This window comes from Zootoca vivipara, chromosome 4 (genome assembly GCF_963506605.1).
Source record: "Zootoca vivipara chromosome 4, rZooViv1.1, whole genome shotgun sequence".
NCBI classification, from domain to species: Eukaryota; Metazoa; Chordata; class Lepidosauria; order Squamata; family Lacertidae; genus Zootoca; species Zootoca vivipara.
In genome coordinates this window covers 13179175-13197340 of record NC_083279.1, presented here as the reverse complement: position 1 = coordinate 13197340, position 18166 = coordinate 13179175, and positions in this window count along the sequence as shown.

The window sequence follows — 18166 nt, the reverse complement described above, 5'->3', positions numbered from 1 at the left end:
GCATCTGAGCTTTCACTTCTCCATTCCCAACCATTACATCATAATGTGGTAGGTTTCTCTGTGGAGAAGGGCAGAGAAAATGCAAACAAAATATGATGTCACAATATGGTGATTGTTCTTAAATATTACGGATGAAGAAAGAGAACGCAATATGGCAAAATAATCTCTAATTTTATCACAAAATGCAATACAGTCATACCTTGGTTTAAGTACGCCTCGGTTTGAGTATTTTCAGTTTAAGTACTCCGCGGACCCGTCTGGAACGGATTAATCCACTTTCCATTACTTTCAGTGGGAAAGTTCGCTTCAGGTTAAGTACGCTTCAGTTTAAGTACTCCACGGATTGTCTGGAACGGATTAATCCACTTTCCATTACTTTCAATGGGAAAGTTTGCTTCAGGTTAAGTACGCTTCAGATTAAGTACAGACTTCCGGAACCAATTGTGTTTGTAAACCGAGGTACCACTGTATGCCAATAGAAACAGATCGGTGGTGATGGATTTTTAAAATCATAATAAAAAACAACAGTTTAAATACAATTCTTTGTATATGATTGATTATTCATTCCTATCGTTACACCTGATGTGTTGCAGATTTCATGAAAGAGCAATCACGGAAGCACCATGTAATGGAATCTTCAAACACCCGGATCACTACAAGCACTATGTGAAAAATATAATCATGTAAATCTTCTCAAGACATGGTTCTATGCATGTAGCTTCATTACTTGCCCCTTTTGACAATCTGCATTAGTTGTTTCACAGCTGACTGCTATCACAGTGTCTTGAAAATCCCATCTGCTCTCATGAGACGGTGATTGGAACATATTAGAGAAGCGAACATATATAGATATATGCATTTATCGGCAAATGAGAGTCCATTAAGTTTTGAGAAGACACACTGGTTTCAAATGAAGTGGCCTGGAGTGCATTTGTTGCTGGAAAACCAAACTTGAGGAGCCTCTGAATACCACTGCAAGGAATGGACTTGGTACTCCGCAACAAGGAGGAGCTAAAATGGGAACCTTGGGAGGAAAGATGGTCCTCTTTGGTTTCACGATACAGAGGCAATGGAAAGCTGAGTGTAGTCAGACATGCATTGTGGATTTTAAGAAGGCTGATTTCAAAAAGCTTAAGGAACTACTGAGTGGGAATCCTGTAGTCAGAAATACACAAAGAAAATGGAGTCCAGGGTGTATGGGAGTTTCTTAAAGGTGAAATATTGAAGGCACAATTGCAGACAATTCCAACAAGAAAGAAAAGTGAGATGAATGTAAAGAAACAGGTGTTGGAAAAGGAGCTGATTTTTAAGAAGGGCGTTATAAGAAATGAAAGAAAGGGTGCGGGAGGCTGATGCTATTCTAGGCTGCATCAACAAAAGTATAGATCCCAGATCAAAGAAGGTAATAGTACCACTCTATTAGGCCTTAGTCAGACCACACCTAGAATACTGTGCAAAATTCTAAGCACCACAATTTAAGAAGGATGTTGACAAGCTGAAACATGTACAGAGGAGGGCACCTGAGATTATAAAGGGTCTGGAAACCAAGCCTGATGAGGAACGGTCGAAGGAGTTGGGTATGTTTAGCCTAGAAAAGAGGAGAATGAGAGGAGATATGAAAGCCATCTTCAGATCTTGAAAGGGCTGCCACATGGAGGATTGAGCAAGCTTGTTTTCTCCTGTTCTGGAGGGTAGGACATGAACCAATGTCTTCAAGTTGCAAGAAAATCGTCTGGAAGAGCTGTTTGACAGTGAACAGACTCCCTTGGAAGGTGGTGTACTATCTTTCCTTGGATATTTTTATACAGAGGTTGGATGGCCACCTGTCATGGATGCTTTAGCTGAGATTCCTGGATTGTAGGGGGTTAAGCTAGATGACCCTTGCGGTCCCTTCCAACCATAAAATTCTACGATACTATGAAAGGGATGCTGCTCTGCTGTGGCATCTTTGATTAATTTATGGCAACATTAACATTTTGAATGATTGTTACTGGATTTCTTTTCTGATACTGTTCTGATGGAAGGCATCATTAACATTTTGAATGGAAATTACACACAGAGCCAACCAAACTATAGTTTCCTCTATTCCAAACTCACAATTTACAACCTTTACAACTTACAACCTCTATACCTTTACAACACAACCCTTTTTGCTGGCTAAATCCTGCTAGATCATGTGTCTGAGCCGAAAGGGGTTTGGAATAGGTATAAGTTTCTCTTTGTTTTGCCCTGCCCTCACCATACATCCACAATGTCGTTTTGGAATTTATGTCAGCTTAAATTCTTCCAGCCGGCCTGCAACTGAAACTTACGCAGGAATAATCTCCAGCTCAACCCAAGATCCACCAGATCTAAATTATCTCATCCTGGCTGGTCTCGGGATTGGATTGTGCTGTTAAATCATCCTTCACCTTTTAAAAGTTAAACTTTTTTTTCTCAGCAACCTCTTAAACAAGCTGTTTGTTGCAAGTCATTTGCACACTTAGAACGTTTCTTTGTTACAGCAAACCAGACAACATCCATCAATTTGTCAGGGTGAGTCAGAATAACTCGGCAGCATCTGTCTGCAGGGTGTTAGTGCCGGACTGAAGTTGAATCATTGTAGCAGCTCCACCACCTCTTTATGGAGCCCTATGTTTGGCTTCTTGTCCAAAGGACATTGGAGAGGAGCAAGCAGGAAGAAACCCTTAAACGTAACTTGCTGATCTCATATTCCTTTTCTGCTCACCCATCTCTCTGCCCCTCCCCTCTTCTTTCTCTCCCTCTCCCTCTCCCTTCTTTTCTTTGACTTGACAAGCTCTAAGCCACATTTCCTCCCTGCTTAAAAGCTTCCCTGAGCAGATTGAGAAAAGCGACAGCACTTAGTGTTTACTTCTATAGAAGGATTTTATGTAGCTGTAATCTCAGGTTCTTGCTCCCCCAAGGTCAGGCGCAATCATCATAGATTCTGGATCATAAACCATACATGGATGAAAGTAAAGAACCCTTATGCATTAGAGGACTAACAAAACCAGCAACAGACAAGGCATATTTTAGATATCATATATCACTGCACTAAACATATTTATTGGCTGAACTAGAAGGCATGGGGAAAGAGGGGTTATTGGGGCAGAACCTGTAACACATTCGGATTTCCTTCAGAAGGGGTAATATACTGGCTAACCATGAAGGGGGAAATTGGTGATATGAAAGGAAACCATTTCAGCACTCAAGCCTGCAATTTATTTACAAGGAATTAAAACGGTAGCAGGTAAGAAGATTTACCATATAGAGCTTGCAATGCAATACTGTACAATGCAATGCAAAAAAAGAAAAAAGATTCAACACAGATTCAACACAAAGATATTTCTAGCTGCATCAGAATACAAGTTTGGATGGCGTCTCAAAACAAGACACTTCCTAATTTGATCTCTAACATATACACTTGTTAAATATATTCTGTGCCTTTCAAATATGCATATATCACCCAAGCAGTCAGTGATCCGTTATCAATATCCCTGTGTGAAATATCTGGATGATTTGATTAGATTTTAAAGAAGGAAGCAGGCATTTTATTATGGCGACTACAACCTCCTGAATTCCTTGGTGGAAGTAATGTGGAAACCTTGCTATTATTTACTGTTGTCATATTACTGAAAGACACAATGGAAAAAGTATCAATTTTTATTTAACGGATCAGGCACAATCTGCACAGTAAATAAATTGATTTTCTGTTGGAAAATGGTGATACGGACATGATACAAGCTGTGTGTGTTTTCATTATGGCTCCAGCAGAGCAATGTCAAATACATTCGGTTCCTTATGTCATTTATTTTTACCTGTATAATTGAATAATCTATACATGGCGTAACAATGAAATGGGATTTTATTCTGCATTGATAAAGCAGTATATTAATAACTGTTATGGCTTATGGCCAAATACATAATTATAATAATACTAGTGGGGAAAGATAGCATTTGGACCCACTCCTGAGGAATAATAATACAACAACAACAACAACAACAACAACAACAACAACAACAACAACAACAACAACAGCCAGAGTTCATGTTCACTCTCTTTGAAAACCATCCAGGTGGGCAGTATTCTCTTGTCCCCTTGAAATAAAGCTCTGGGACAAATATACTTACTTAGCTTCGCCGAACCTTTATTAGGCATCACAAATATAGGTTATCATAAAACACCCATATATAAAATTTTAAAATATATACAAATAAGCAGCCATGTAAAATGCGTAATAACGAGGGTTTTCATTGGAGTTTCTTCCCGCTAAATAGTAGGTTGGGACAAATATAATGGGAAACAAGATTGCAATATCAGCACAAAAAATCCTATTGTATATGCCATTTGGAGTGGCACAGAGTAAAATGCAAACTTTAACCAAGATCTGCTTGACCGCTAGATCACCCAAATGTGAATTCTGCCACTAGAGCGGGGGAAGGGGGACCTTGGACAACATTCCCCATATTTGGAAATTCTGGTTTTCATGCATCAGATTTTGAAATGCTAGAAAATCATCAAATGCAGATGAATTTCATACTAACCTAAATGTCCATGCCTATTACTACTACTACTACTACTACTACTACTACTACTACTACTACAATTTGATCAGTGCTCTCTCCTAACATTTTGTAAAGTGATGCAGAAAATGTAGCCTTGCAGAATGGCCATTAAACCAGCAGAAGTTTGGAAGAAGACACCAATCTGGAGTGATGAACCCTTTTCCTGCTTGTTGATGGCATTCCCTTCTGAGCACCTTCTGGGGGACAGGGGCAAGGGCTGGGCAGGGCTGGAGACAAAATGGGTGGAGCACTGGTTCCAAATGTTACCTTTGAACACAGGAAAGCTCACCCGGCCCAGACATGGAAAGGATTGATTCTTGATTCTGTGGATGGTCATGCATGGGTGTTCTAAGTTGGTGGAGCGATTTGTCTGGTTAATTCTGATAACAAGTGAGACTCTGGCATGCTAACTAGTTATGCGACCCCCAAGCAATGTACAATAGGTTTTTTTGTGGGGGGCTATTGGGTTGCTGTTGTATTTTGTGGTTTTATATCTTGATTTTATATCTGAGACCCCCAGATACAGGGCGGTATAAAAATTCCATGAAATAAAATAATAAAATAAAATAAATAGAATCATAGAATTGTAGAGTTGAAAGGGACCACATGGAAAAGCCAGTTGAACTCCCTGCAGTGAAGGAATATTTTGCCCACCATGGGGCTCGAACCCACAACCTTGAGATTAAGACTCTCACGCTTTACTGAGCTATTACTCAGTAGGCTAGTTTCTGTGCACATTCACACAACCCCATGCAATAATCTATCCAGGCAAGCGAGAGTTCCAGGACACATTCCAGCTAGGAAAAGACATTCAAACATGCTGACTACTTCCATTGCAAGGATCCTTCAGAAGGGAGTTGCTGGCAGGAACATTATGTGCAGGTGTATTTTGATGCATTGAATAGAATGAAAGTTTATGAGTCATGGCAGTGGAGAAAACACGTTTACAAATTCAACAAGGTTTTGTTTGTTTGTTTGTTTTGTTGCTATTTTGTTAATGTTGCTAATAGTCTTTTATAGATATGAATGCTGTATCCTATAATATGATCTTCGGTGTACCTGTGATATTTAGCTTATTTTTTAGTTCTTTTGTTAAGAGTGTTACATAGATGGTAAATGTTTGATTCATGATTTGTGATTGTTTTACTGATTGTTGTTGTTTAGTTGTTTAGTCGTGTCCGACTCTTCGTGACCCCATGGACCAGAGCATGCCAGGCACTCCTATCTTCCACTGCCTCCCGCAGTTTGGTCAAACTCATGTTCGTAGCTTCAAGAACACTGTCCAACCATCTCATCCTCTGTCGTCCCCTTCTCCTTGTGCCCTCCATCTTTCCCAGCATCAGGGTCTTTTCCAGGGAGTCTTCTCTTCTCGTGAGGTGACCAAAGTATTGGAGCCTCAGCTTCAGGATCTGTCCTTCCAGTGAGCACTCAGGGCTGATTTCCTTCAGAATGGATAGGTTTGATCTTCTTGCAGTCCATGGGACTCTCAAGAGTCTCCTCCAGCACCATAATTCAAAAGCATTAATCCTTTGGCAATCAGCCTTCTTTATGGTCCAGCTCTCACTTCCATACATCACTACTGGGAAAACCATAGCTTTAACTATACGGACCTTGGTCGGCAAGGTGATGTCTCTGCTTTTTAAGATGCTGTCTAGGTTTGTCATTGCTTTTCTCAATGTTAAGTATTTAAGATTTGTTAAGTATTCTATATGATTTATGCTGCATTCGTGATGTTCCACTATGTTATTTTTATCTTTTGTTTGTAAGCAGCTTTGGAATTTATTTGAATAAAAAGTGGTATAGAAATATAATCAATCAATCAATCAATCAAAGATTGTGGGAAGCTGAACCACAAGAGGGTGAGACTGGAAAGGTGTAGTGGCCAGGGGAGAGTTTTGAGGTTCAGGTTAAGATGCTGGGAGGACTTCATTTGACCCCCCCAGGCCTGAGGTTTCCCAGCCCTGCACACAACGAACACTGTGCTCCTGACAAAAGGGATAAGTCCAAAGCCTTTAACCCACTTAAAGAAGAAATATACTTCACAGGGTGAAATCATATGCCTCTTCTTTTACAGCAAGGTTTGTTATATGAGATTAGCCTTTGCCACTCGTATAACAAACCCTTTAGACCTGCCTGCTTTTGTGATACAAGGATGAGCAGTACATGCTCTCAAATTATAAATACAATTTGACAGCATGTGCTGCTCACCCTTGAATCACAAAAGCAGGCAGGACTTGTATTTGTGCTTTCAAAGAGCATTGTGTTCATGGCCATAGAGCAGTAGGCTCTGAGTAGGCTGTAAAGAAACTGCCAAACTCTAGGCTGAGAAAGAAAAGAGCACCTGGGGGGGGCACCTTACAAGGATTGTATATAACTAGGGCCGGCCCTACGGCCAGGCTAGGTGGCGCAGGGCACCACGGTGCCAGCCCTCCAGGAGGGCGCCACGATCTGTGCTCGCCCGCTGGCCGGCCAGTCCGCTGGTCCGCCGCGCAGCTGTGGCCACGGCAACTGCGCTGTGCCTGCCCGCCCAATTACCTATTTCCCTATGTAGTGTTGCACAGGCTACTCATGCCCTCTTTTACTTTCCCCTTTCTCTTGATTTCTCTCTGTCACTATTTTCCAGAGACAGTTCCAGATTTACAGAAGCTGTTTCTGATGCCTTTCCTTAGGACGTCCCTATTTTCATCGGAGAAATTTTGGAGGGTATGGTAGGATGTCCATATTTTCATCAAGCCAAGGAGATAAGTAACTATACAATCTTTAGAGGACATCTGAAGGTTGCTATGGCTGATGGCTGATGGCTGATGCAAATAAAGTTTGTTTCATTCATTTCATTCAAGACATCTGAAGGCAGCTCTGTATAGGGAAGTTTTTTTAAAAAAATTATTTTTAATGTCTTATTGTTTTATATATGTTGAAAGCTGCCCAGTGGCTGCAGAAACAAAGTCAAATGGGGGGGTATAAATAAAACAACAACAACAGCAACAACAATAATAATAATATTGAATAGGACGTCCCTATTTTCATCGGAGAAATGTTGGAGGTCATGTTCTCTGCCATCCCACAAAAAATCTTTTGCATGTCTCAGTTGCATGTAGGCCATTCTCCCTGGGACCTGCATAACTGTACCAAGTTGTCACTATGAAATGCCAAACCAAAATAACAACACTGTGACCCAGCTCTGAACCCCTTGCCCTTTCAGTGCATTGAAATGAACTTTCTTGCCTGAATCTGATTTCTCTAGAGGAAAAAGATGTAACCCATAAGCAGCTCTCCTTTTTGAGTTATGGAACAGATTTTAAACTTACTTTTATGGATTTATTCAAGCAACTTATATACCACTTAACTATGACAATCTCTGGGCGGTTTGTAAAGATACAGTACAAAAAAACAACAACCAATTAAAACTATAAAATCAAACTTCAGTTAAAATGTTTGCTGGAATATATAAAAAAATAATACTTCAGTTTGGTGCCAGAAGGTCAGTAGAGAGGGGCCTAGCTGACCTCAACTGGAAGGGAGTGCTACAAAATTCATAAAATTCACAATAACTAAAAACTTCATAAAAAGGACACTTGAAGAAGTGGTTCGGCCATCCACAAAATGAATCTTTAATTAACTGGATCACCTTGTTTTACCAAATCAACTTGCCTGCAGAGTTGGGAGCTGTTTGAAACTCTAGATTTTCTATGGCTATGGAACACAGGTACCTTGAAATGTGCCTACTGAGTTGCCTGCCAGTTGGGATTTAATAAATTTGGTGCATATTTAATATGGAACCATACATCACAAACAGGTGCAATATTTAAAAACATGCCTGTAGCATTTACTGAACAGAAAGTTGCACGTCAAAGACAAGGTGATGGAGTACTCATAAAAAAGGCCAAATCTCTTGCAGCTTCTCCTTCCTCTGGCGCTGCAGGGATTGTTTAACAGACACTGATGTTGAATAACATCTTGTCGAGGCAACATTGTGTGACATGAATATTTTAAAAGAACACATACCTATCAAGACAAAAGTATTCCCATGTTGACTTTGAATAGCCACTTGACCCACTTACTGGCAAAAAAAGAAGAAGTAGTAGTAATGAGAATTGCATCTATTACCTCTGTTCATAGACAAACCCAGCTGCATGTGTGTGGGAGTTGATTTAATTATTGCAATTTCCCCATGGAAATGGGATAAATACCAACGAAAAAGAACAGTGGGACTAAATTCCCTTTTGTTAATTCCTTTTGTCTCTGTTTATCACAAGCAGGCAATTTTGTTTTTATTGCCACTCAAGAAATCATTTTGCATAATTTACTCGATGTGAAGTCCAGGACCTGTCAGAAAAGAAAGGCGGGGGGAATTGGGTCGGTGGGTGATAAAAAAAGAGCACTGTTTTTACAGCACTTGGATAATAGCCATGGAATGTTTGAGGGTGAAGTAGCCACAAACTTGGGCTCCTAAGTCTCTCTCTCTCTCTGAAATGAAAAATATCTCTGTCATGCTTTCTCTCACAATGAAGATCCACTGGGGTTTAGCCATCTCCATTGAATGAATGAGAGAATCTTTATTGCTGGTGTTCATACTTGAGCACTGAGAAAGCACTGCAACATTTTATCTGATAAAGGATGTGGAGCCCTTGCTGTTGGTGAGAGAACCGAGTTCTTATATACAGTGGTACCTTGGTTCTCAAACTTAATCCGTTCCGGAAGTCTGTTCCAAAACCAAGGCATGCTTTTGTTAGACTGGGTCCCAAGCCTCCCACTTACAAACCAGAATGAAAAGTTCAGGCAGCAAAATTTTTAAAAGACAGGTTTTTCTATTTATTGTTTTGTCAGACAAATCAACAGGTGCATTCAGAAAATTGGCAAAATACGTTTTTTCTGTATGCCACGACAGCAGCAAGAATAGTATTAGCAAAGAATTGGAAAACTGAAGATGTACCTACGATGGACGACTGGCAGATGAAGCTGATAGAATTCATGGAACTGTCTGAGCTGACTGGGAGACTCTGGGACCAGGGAGAAGAATTGGTGGAAGAAGATTGGAATAAATTTAAAGTCTATTTAGAAAGGAATGGTAAGATTAGTAGTATTTACTAAAAGATTTGGAAGGATAAAGAGTTTGTAGAAGAGTATTAGTTGAGTTATTTTATATATTAAGATTTAGTTAAGTGTTATTATTGTATTGAATTTTTGGATTTATTAAGATTAGAACTGTATTATGAGATAATTATAAGTGATTATAAGATTGATAAGATAGTAAGCGATAAATTTGTTTAGATAAATTTTTAAAAAAGACTGGAATCAAGATATGGAAGTACTAAAGAAGTAATATAATGAGGCAAGTCAGGCAAATCAAGGCAAGTCAGGCCTGATTTGCAAATGTACCATGATGCAGCTGCTTTAACATGGTGTAAAAAATGGATGGAACTTAAAGATAGTGATTTGTTGGACCTAGAAGGTCAAGGGCTTGGTTTCGGATGGCATCATTACCTAATGAGGGAAAAAATAGAAAGAAAGAATGTTTTTATGTTAAACATAATTAGAAGATCTCTATATTCAATATGGTTAAAGTATAGAAAATTTTTTGAACCCAAGACACCTTGGTGGATTTCACCTCTTGAAATTGTAGCAGTACGTAGGACGAATATGGGAAATAATTGGCCGACATATAAATTATTATTAGAAGAAAAAGAGGGAATCTTAAAATTAAAAGAATATAACGAAATAAAACCCCATTTAAGTACCTGGTTACAACATTTCCAAATTAACCAAAGATTGCAGATAGATAAAAAAACCGGTTTTGAAAAAGAAGTATCTAAATTGGAAGAAATATTATTGTTAAGAAAGGATAAATATATGAAAAATCTTTATCAAATAATATTAAAATGGAATACAGAAGAAGAATTAACTAAAGACTCCATGATTAAATGGAGTCAAGATTTAGGAAATCCAATTACAATGCAAAAGTGGGAAAAGTTATGGAAGATTGATGCAAATTATACACCAAATTACGATTTAAAAGAAAATTTATTAAAAATGCAAAACAGATGGCATTTAACACCTGCCAGATTGGCTAAAATATATCCGGGCACTAGTAATATATGCTGGAAATGTAATATAGAAATAGGTACCCATATACATATGTGGTGGGCGTGTAATAAAATCAAGGTGTTTTGGGAAATGATATATAGAGAACTAAAGAAAATTCTGAAATATTCATTCAAGAAATCGCCGGAATTGTTTTTGTTGGGAATGATACCAGATGACATCAGGGTACAAGACAGATGTTGTATAAGCTACGCCACAGCTGCTGCAAGAATATTAATCGCGAAAAACTGGAAGTCAGCAACTGTCCCAGAATTAGAGGAATGGCAACAAAAGTTATATAATTATTATGAGATGGCATCAAAGTATGAACAAATTAAAGGGATTAAACCAGAAGAATCAAATAACAATTGGAAACTCTTTTTAAATTATATAAAAGGTAAAATTGAAAAACCAATTCTCATTTCAGATATTTAACAGCTCTACAATTAATTTAAAGATTCGGACAAATTATAGTTCTACAATATGCAATGAATGAAAATAATAGAAGTTATGGTATATATAATGGTAAATGTTGGTAATTTAGAAAAACGGTATGTAGAGATTATGTAGGAAAGAATATAGGAAAAAACTCAACTACGGCTGAGAAGTCGTTGGGGAAGGGAGGGAGGGTCCAGGGTGGGGTAGGGGAGGAGGGAGGGAAGGGTTTGAATATATAGATAAGACATTTGTAACACATAGTTATAAGTGTATTTTATTTCTATTGATTTATTGTTGAAATGTTTTTAAAGTGATGTACAATTTGAATAAATAAATAAAATAATTTAAAAAAAAAAAAGAAAAAAAGAAGAAGTAATATAATGAAACGCAGGAGGGAGGGATTGGAGGAAGTCGACAAAGAGAGATTTTTTTGATAGAAGAATTGTTATTGATGCTTTTTTATTGTAGTGTTTGTAATTTGTTTTTGGGTACACTTTGTGTGTTTTCTTTTTTGTGTTGTATGCTTCATTTTGTAAAATCAATAAATATATTATAAAAAGAAAAAAGAAAGCCACCAATGATCAGTTGGGCTGTGTACCGTGTTTCTCATATTTTAAGGCATCCCTACAAAATAAGGCATGGCAGGATTTTCTGAAGCCTAAAAAATATAAGGCATCCCCCAAAAATAAGACATGCTGGACCCGGCATGAACCAGCAAAGGCAGCAGCCCGCTGGGCTGGGGTTTGCCTTCCTTGTGAGTCTGTTCTTTTACCTCTTGGCGTCGCTATCACTCACTCACGTCAGTCTCTCTTTCTCCTCCTCTCCTCCGCTTTGCGTCGGAGATCTAGGCTTCAGGGGCTTCTCCTCCAGCCGCGCTGCAGGCTATTGTTTTGCCCTGGTTCACCCCAGGGCTTTTAGGGGGTCGCTTAGCCTCGCGTTGCCCCTAGACCCCTTAGGCAGCAGCTTCATGCACGGAGCTTTTCTCAGAGCTCCCGCAGAGCGCGTCCGATGCGAGCGCGAGGAAACCGGAAGTCGGCTCCCGCGCGCTTTGCCGAGCTCCAACGGAGCGGGAACCAGCGAAGGCAGCAGCTGCTGCCTTTGCCGGCTCGAGCTCCAAGCCGGCGGCGGGCTGCTGCCTTTGCTGGTTCCCGCTCAGTCCTGCTCTGTCGGGGTTCAGCAAAGGCAGCAGCACACGCTTTGCTGAGCCCCGACTTAGCGGGAACCAGCAAAAGCACAGCCCGCCGCCGGCTTGGAGCTCGAGCCGGCAAAGGCAGCAGCGGGCGCTTTGCCGAGCTCCAAGCCGGCAGCGGGCTGCTGCCTTCGCTGGTTCCCGCTCCGTTGGAGCTCGGCAAAGCGCGCGGGAGCCGACTTCCAGTTTCCTCGCGCTCGCATCGGACGCGCTCTGCGGGAGCTCTGAGAAAAGCTCCGTGCACGAAGCTGCTGCCTAAGGGGTCTAGGGGCAACGCGAGGCTAAGCGACCCCCTAAAAGCCCTGGGGTGAACCAGGGCGAAACAATAGCCTGCAGCGCGGCTGGAGGAGAAGCCCCTGAAGCCTAGATCTCCGACGCAAAGCGGAGGAGAGGAGGAGAAAGAGAGACTGACGTGAGTGAGTGATAGCGACGCCAAGAGGTAAAAGAACAGACTCACAAGGAAGGCAAACCCCAGCCCAGCGGGCTGCTGCCTTTGCTGGTTCCCGCTCAGTCGGGGCTCGGCAAAAAATAAGGCACCCCCGAAAATAAGCCATAGGCTTATTTTCTTGAGTTAAAATTAATATAAGACATGTCTTAAAATATGAGAAACACGGTATATGTTTTAACCATTGTGCATTCATTAACATGAGGATACAGTATGCTCATGTTTCTGTGGGGATTTTGGCTGTTGCTCACATTCTGGAAGACAAAATGCTGTGAATTTCAAGATCCACTAGACAATCCTACCAGGTGGGGATGGCAGGTGCATACCTGCCAAGTTCCTGTCTGAAAAATAAGGGATCGTACCGGAAGTAGCAGACCGGAGGTAGCGCTGCCGCCATTTTGGAACTGGGCGGAGCATGCTCAGAAGCGACTTTTGATGCTGCTCTGCCCAGTTCCAAAATGGCCGCCACACCAGAAGTCGCGCTGCAGCCATTTTGGAACTGGGCAGAGCAGCAACAAAAGTTGCTTCTGAGCATGCTCCGCCCAGTTCCAAAATGGCCGTCGCGCCAGAATAAACTGGGGAAAAACAAAAAAATCCATTTTTTCGGCTGGGAACAGCCGGAAAAATGGGGGTTTTCCAGGGAATACGGGAGACTTGGCAGCTATGGGCAGGTGTAGAAGCAGACAAGCTGCAAAGCCCAAAGCCTTTCCATATTCCCATCCTCAATTGATTACAATTGGAATAAAAGTCGCAGAGCGAGCGCATACCTTCTTTCCACAACCTATTCTGTGCTGGACCCAATAAAAGTCTGTATTTCATCATTTTATATCTCTTGCCACTTAGCTGAGCTGCTCATAACCTTTTGGTCTTTAGAAATGGTATTGCTTTGTTAAAAAAAGGCGGGGGGGGGGAGAAAAGCAGAATATTTTAGAAAGTGTATACCCAAACACTTCCAGTTCACATTTAAAATTGCCATAGAATAAGTATAATGTATCAGTGCTTTACAAATGTATGGAAGATGGAGAGGACAAAAACATGTTAAGTGCAGAAATGGAAAAATAGAACACTCAAGTAGTAGTTTTTTCTAAATGCACTTGCTGTAGTAATGTATTTCATTTTACACAATAACTTGAAGTTGTGCTACGGGTTATGGGTGAAAAGGATTGCTTGGCAGCACCTAAAATATTCAGGTTTTCAACCGGAGAAGATAACAAACTGGGTGTTTCAGGAGATAAAACAGTCATGTCGCTTAGAAAAGCAGTAGCTTAGGAATGTTCCTTTTCACGGCAAGGTGTGTTTGTGAGATTCTAAATTCCACTTAATACGTAACAAGCAGTTTAGCTTAGGGAAGTGCTGTCTCCTGTCTGAAAACGCCATAGTGCTGAAAGAGGAGAAAAGTAACCCTCGAGATAAATAACACAAGCATTCAGCAAAATACGACTTATTCCCTGTAGAACTTTGGCAAAAATAAAATAGAAAAGTGCTGAGGAGACCTTTCATACAGAGGTGACCAAATTATTGTTGCTTTTGTTGTTGCTTAAAGTTATCATAAACGGGCAACCAGTAAATCCAACAAATAGTAATACAGAGGTGACCAAAGGGACCATACATTCCACATCTTTGAAAAATTGGGTATCTTGGCTTAATGTTAAAAGACAGATTATCTGTTTTTCCATATATTTATCCCTGAGAACCCCATTCAGATCCAAGTTTCTATGTCAAGAGTTATTTTCTACCTGGGCAGCATATTTTCCTATAGCTTATTATTCCTTCTGGTAATTCTGTGAAATTTTTAAGGGGCTATTCTTGTGGCAGATCCATACATTTCAACTGTTCTCTGATGAAAATAGGGACGTCCTATTCCAGGCATTCCCAAACCCGTCCCTCCAGATGTTTTGGGACTACAATGCCCATCATCCGTTGCTAACAGGACCAGTGGTCAGGGATGATGGGAATTGTAGTCCAAAAACATCTGGAGGGCTGAGTTTGGGGGTGCCTTTCCTGTTACATAACATGTATGGGTGGCTTCCAACATATATAAAAACATAATAAAACACTAATCATATATTAAAAAATCCTTATACAGGGCTGCCTTCAGATGTCTTCTGAAAGTTGTACAGGATCTCCTGGGTTCAGGGGTCTCATACCTCCATACCCTCCAACATTTCTCCAATGAATATAGGAATGTTTCCGTGCGCTGCTCTGGTTCGCCAGAAGCGGCTTAGTCTTGCTGGCCACATGACCTGAAAGCTGCGGACAAACGGCAGCTCCCTCGGCCTATAGAGCGAGATGAGTGCGCAACCCCAGAGTCATCCACAACTGGACCTAATGGTCAGGGTTCCCTTTACCTTTACCTTTAAGGAAAAGTTGGAAATTCCAGGATCAAATCAGAAAGCAGACAGCTACTGCAAATCCAGGACTCTCCCTGGAAAATAGGGGCACTGGGTACGTCTGTCTCAGATTTGCCAGCATTAGTTTAGGATACAGTGGATCTCCAGCTCAGCCAGCTAAATTCCAGCTCAGTTGGGCACAGCAAGCATTAAGTTTTCACCCCCAACAAAGCCACAGATCCACTGGGGTTACTTCCTTATCCAGCTAGGATGAGCCCATCTTCTGCCAGGCTCAAGCAGAGCAGCAACAGTCCCACTGTTGAATGGGGTTTGGATCTGGCGCAACTTTACATGAACTTAAACTGACTTGCTCTATGTCAGCTTCTGCATAGGACTGCTTCCTTAGATAATGCTCCTGAAAGGATATTTTAACTTAATTGTTACCTGAATGCTTTCTTTATGATGCATGTTACCCACTTACTACTGTCCTAAAAGGTAAAAGTTAAAAGTTAAAGACCCCTGGACGGTTAAATCCAGTCAAAGGCGACTATGGGGTTGCGGTGCTCATCTCACTTTTAAGGCCAAGGGAGCTGATGTTTGTTCACAGGCAGCCTTCCGGGTCATGTGGCCAGCATGACTAAACCACATCTGGTGCACGGAAGACCGTGACAAGTGCTAGAGCGCACGGAAATGCCATTTACCTTGTCGCCGCAGCAGTAACGATTTATCTACTTGCACTGCTATGTTTTCGAACTGCTGGGTTGGCAGGAGCTGGAACAGAGCAACGGGAGCTCATCCCGACGCGCGGATTCGAACTGGCAACTTCTGATTGGCAAGCCCAAGAAGCTCAGTGGTTTAGACCACAGCGCCACCCGCGTCCCTAAACCCCATTCCTAAACCATTACTGTCCTAAACAGCATTCCAACCATATTACATCCTGGAAAGCTAGTTTAGAATTGAAATAACTTCCAGTTATAAATGCTTAGAATCAAAGTGGAGGCAGTCTATTTTTTTATTTTTTAAAAAGGCACAACAGGAAATCAAATTCATAATTTGTAAAAGTTCGCACTTGGAAAATACCCTTCTTTTTGATGATGCTAAATTGTATATTATATGGAAATACTTAGTGAATTGCCACTGAATGTTGTCCGGAACAGAATTATACATCATTTGCCCAGAGCAGAAGTATAAATTATTTATGGAATAACTGTTAAATAATTCAAGATGAAATGGGAAGTTCTTTCATAATGAAATGTCTCAAGAATTTTGAGGAAAGCTTGTGAAATTCCCCAGGATTTGCATTTTTTTGACAGTTTCACGCTGGGGGATTGTGAGTGGGGAAGGGTGACCACCGCGCGCGCACACACACACACACACACACACACACACACACACACACACACACAAAATGGGGAATATTCAGAGAAAATGTGAAGAGTTATATTCCTGGAAAACAATCTAAGGCCATTTTGAACCAGGCACTATGTCAGGAGTTAATAGAAAACCCATAGGTTGTTCACTGTGAGAACAGGATGCTGAATTAAAGGGGAGCCAGTAGACTCTTTTATGTATTTGCATGGCTCCTTCTCCTGAATTTATGACAAGCTGAGAGAAAAGATGCAGAGGAATAACCTGAAATTAGATGATAGTAGAAGGAAGTACAGTAGTGAAGATGGGAGATCTCTCACAAGCCCAAATGAGAGGGGCTCAGAATAAGCCAAACTATTCCTCCCCCCCCCCCCCGAAAAAAATTGGGAATAGTTTGTATACTGAGCCAATCTGTCAGGAAAAAAAACTCTCCCTGCATTCCCTCTAGCACATCAGGAGGGAGTTATAGTTTCTTCTGCAGTGGCTATGGCTGCTGCAGGTAAACTACAACTCCCACAGACTTTCTCTACTTTCCCTCTTCTCTTACCATGTTTGGGGCACTGCTGCTGCCATTGCTACTACTGCCATACTGTATGGTAAGTATAATTGGAATAGAAAAACTTTCGGGGAATTTTAAAGCTAACAAGGCGCGTAGGTGGGTGGGTGGGCTTTCTGGTTAAGCCAGAAGCTCTTCTGTGGGCTTTAGCTGAACAAGAATTCTGGGTCTCATAAAGCTCACAACTTGTTTTTCTGCCCTTGATATTTCATGGTAATTAAATCAATGTCTGCGCCGCCAGGAAAGCGAACAGGAGAGTGATGCAGTGTCATACAATGCGGTAAATCATTTTGAAGTGTATACTTTGGCATTACATCAGTGTTATCAAGGGGGGAATCATTTATCACATTAAGTGTGCCTTTACTGACCTGTGTGCATGTATCTGGGACCACCAGGCAAATGAGGACTCTAGGAGCTGTGACACAGTTAAAAGATACATGCATAGCTTAGTCAGTAGAGCAGAAGACTCTTTAATCTCAGCGTCATGGGTTTGAGCCCCATGTCGGGGAAAAGATCCCTTGCGGTCCCTTCCAACTGTACAATTCTATGATTCTACTAGCTGGCCCTGCCACGTGTTGCTGTGGCTTTGTCTGTTAAATGGGCTCTCAGAGCCCCACTTCAGAGTGGCCCCCACCTCTATTTGGCCTAGTCTGCAAACCCCTACTCAGCCTGAGCCGAGCCGAGCTGCTTTGGAGTGGGAAGTTTTTCTACCTGCAGTACCAGTGTAGCCGCCACTAGAGGCTGCTGTTGTGCAAGGTCTCCTGATTCTATTTCCCAGCATGCACTTTAGGATGAGTTGTGTGTTTTTGAACACGGGGTTTTGGGGGTTTTATGTGGCCCAGGTGTGACATTTGTCTTTGAAAACGGTATGGGCTTGCTGTTGCAGTCGCATTTGACTTTGTGTTAAAATTTGAATGCAATCGGTCAAGAGGTTTTGTTGAACATTGGAGAGGAACACACATGTCCAGTTTACATTGTTATATATATAGATAGATGGACACTTCCAACATGAATGTGTGGAAATCACTGGGGTATATATAGCAGTAGAAATTGTTGTGTACTGTGTGGAGTTGTCCTTACACCCAAAATCAGGCTGTAAAAATATATGCTAGAGATGATTGGCGGGGGGCGGGGAATGAATTCATGTGTAATTCCTATATTCACCTAACACATTATCAACTACCTGATATTTT